Below are 3,440 nucleotides of genomic sequence, written 5' to 3'. Positions count from 1 at the left end.
TCTTTTTTCATAGTAACTATATCTTTTTTCATGCTGTTGAGCATTTTTTACCATCATTACTCTGAACTCTGATTCAGATAAATTTCTTATCTCTGCTTCATTTATCTCTTCTTCTGGAGAATGCTCTAGCTCTTTCATTTGGGGGTTGTTTCTTTGTCTCCTCATTATGGCTTTCTGTTTGGGTTTGTGACTATGTATTACGTAGATCCTCTACACTTTTCAGTCTCTAGTGCAGGACAGTGTTAAAGGCTGTTTCTGACTAATTAGATCAGGCTTAGACTCAAAGCCTCCAGAGACCACCTCTACCTATGGACTGATAGGATTCTGACTTGAATTGCCCCCCAGGCAATCATCCTCAGATGTGCTGCAAGAGTTTTTTTCAATAGGGTGGGGCAGTTGCTTCTGCCTGGAGGCTAATTGTTATTTTTAATCTCTTAAGTGGCCTCAGGGCAAGGTATTTTCCAATGGGGTGGGATGGGGGTCAACTGTCTTCCCCCCAGGCAAGGCAAATGTCTGTGTGGGAAAGATGTTCTCCCCTGTGAGAGGGAATGACTCAGCCTAGGAAACTTGGGGTGTCTGCCTTCTGAGCTCTATCCCCGGAGTCTCCAGTTCTGGGGTCTGCTCACACAGCTCCAGTCCACTCTTCCCTCCCTCTGCTGAAGCTCCACAGGGAATTTTGTGCATTGGCCCTTTAAGAGGGTGTCCAAATTTTCAGCCATTACTCCCAGGCAGGCAGCAACCCCACTGCTTTTCACAGCCAGATGTTATGTGGGTATCCTTCTCAGTTCTGGTGTTCTGGGGGGGGGGGGTGTGGTGCGGTTCTGCTTGGGTTTGTGACTATGTATTGGGTAGATCCTACTGGGAAAAAAACAAACAAACATTGCCCTGCTTGGGGATTAGATCCCAGAGTTCTCAATGGCAACCCCCCCACAGCTGAGATATCTCCCTGGAACTTTACTTGCTGTATGTGGGCACCTGGCCAGCCCCCTTCGCACCTCTACCCCTCCTACAAGTCTCTATGCAGTCTCCACTTTCCATCCTCAGGTATCAGGGTTCTCTCCAGCAAGTCTCTCTTATTGGGCTTTGATGCACACAGGCAAATAGACCCATTCAGTCTAGTAATTTACCCTGGCCTGGGACTAGCAACATCAACCCTGGTTCACAGGTGGGCCTTTCCTGGCCAACTCCAAGCCCAAGCACAAGTAGCAGCCATCTGCAGATCACTTTGTAGCTCATGCTAGGTGGCTCCAGGCAGAACACAGGTTGTGAATGACCTCGGCCTGTACCTTCTGGGAGGCCCCAGAGCCAGTGCACCTGGCGAGCAATTTCAGACCATGTGAAAGCACCAACAAACACCTCCATAAGTGACACACTCAAGGGGTGGATTCAATGAGCACCAGAGCCCTGCTGAAGTAAGTCCTGCTCTACGGGGTGGGCCCCTGTGCAGTTGACTCTCCATGGTGGTCACAGCCAGTCCTTGCCGCCAATCAACCTGGGGAGTAAACCCATCCTGTGGATGTGCCAACAGCAATCAAGGCTCAATTATTATGGGAGGATGTACAGAGCCCACATGGGTGGTGGGGGTGCACCTGGAGTGCCCAGCTCAGGTAAATGGGTAGCAGTGCTACTGGACCCTACAGAACACCTACTATATTAGGCCACTACACCAAGCCCAGGATCCATAGCAGCTCCACCTAGTACATAGAAACGTAGAAACATAGGGAGACTGCCAAAATGAGGAGACAAAGAAACATGTCCCAGATGAAAGAACAGAACAAAACTCTATATAAAAGAACTAAACCAAATGGAGACTAGCAATCTACTAGATGCAGAGTTCAAAACACTGGTTATAAGGAAGCTCAATGAACTCAGGAGTAGAGTAGATGAACTTAGTGAGAATTTTAACAGCATAAAAAGGGACATAAAATCATAAAAAAGGAACCAGTCAGAAATGAAGGATACACTAACTGAAATGAAGAATAATTTACAGGGAATCAACAGTAGAGTAGATGAAGCTGAGAATAAAATCAGTGATTTTGATTATAAGGAAGAAAAAACACCCAATCAGAACAGAAAAAAGAATCCCAAAAAAGTGAGGATAGTACAAGAAGTCTCTGGGACAACTTCAAGCATATCAACATTCACATCATGGGGATGCTGGAGGAGAAGAGAGAAAGAGCAAGAAATGGAAAACCTATTTGAAAAAATAATGACAGAAAAGTTTCCTAACCTGGTGAAGAAAATAGACATACAAGTCCAAGAAGTACAGAGAATCCCAAACAAGATGACCCAAAAAGGCCCATACCAAAACACATCATAATTAAAATAGAGAGGATTAAAAACAAGGAAAACCTTAAAAGCATCAAGAGAAAAAAACAGTCAGTTGCCTATAAGGGAGCTCCCCTAAGATTGTCAGTTTCTCAGATAAGAAAAAGCTACAAGAGTTCATCACCACCAAATCAATATTATAGGAAATGTTAAAGGGTCTTCTTTAAAAAGGGGGGGTACTTAAAATATTAAAAATAAGATGGCAATAAATACATATTTATCAACCATTGGACCTAAAAAAAACAAAATAAACCAACCAGCAGATCAGAAACAGACTCAAAAATACAGAGAACATTTTGACAGTTGCCAGGAGGGAGAAAGGTTAGATCTTTATAATAATCATTTTCATTGTGTTAGATCCTGAAAATATAAAGGCGGTGATTATAATACAGTCGGGTGGTTCTCACTCTTTAGCATGCATCCCAATCACCTGGAGGACTTGTTAAAATACAGGTTGTTGGCTCTGCTCCAGAGATTCTGATTCAGGATGTCTGGGGTAGGGCTCAAGAGTTTATATTTTTGATATTTATTTTATATATTTAAATGCATTTCTAACAAATCCTAGATGCTACTGATGCTGCTAATCCAGAGACCATGCTTTGAGAACCATTGTACAATCTAACTGATATCAGAGCTCCATGAAAGAGCATCTAAATAAGATGAGGCCTAATCTGAATGTTTTGGGGAAGAGTTTTGGGGATCAGCTGACTTGTGAAGAATGAAGAGATAGTAAGGAAAAAGTAGGTGATGACATGACAATCCAAACAGACAATAGTAAATGGAGAGGGACAACAATGTACAGGGAGGCAATATACAGATGATGTATTGTAGAATTGTATAACTGAAACCTATGTGATTTTATTAACCAGGCCTGCAGACCTGGAAATGAATAAATCCAAACATCAGATGAGCTCAAGTGAACAAATTTCACTTTTTCTGTTTCAAACCCATGCTTCATGGCCCCAGAGCACCCTGTTCTCAACATCCTGGGTTTGGAGATTCTCTGGACATTCAAAACACCATTACTATCTCCCCATACATGGATGGAGTTATCAAGGCTGAGAAAGAATCCTAGAGGGAGAGGAAAGACAGAGGAGCCAGATAACTCTTTC

The sequence above is a fragment of the Myotis davidii genome, unplaced genomic scaffold (assembly GCF_000327345.1).
Source record: "Myotis davidii unplaced genomic scaffold, ASM32734v1 scaffold944, whole genome shotgun sequence".
In the NCBI taxonomy this organism is placed as follows: Eukaryota; Metazoa; Chordata; class Mammalia; order Chiroptera; family Vespertilionidae; genus Myotis; species Myotis davidii.
The sequence above is the reverse complement of the archived record's forward strand: the minus strand, read 5'-3'. Positions refer to the sequence as shown.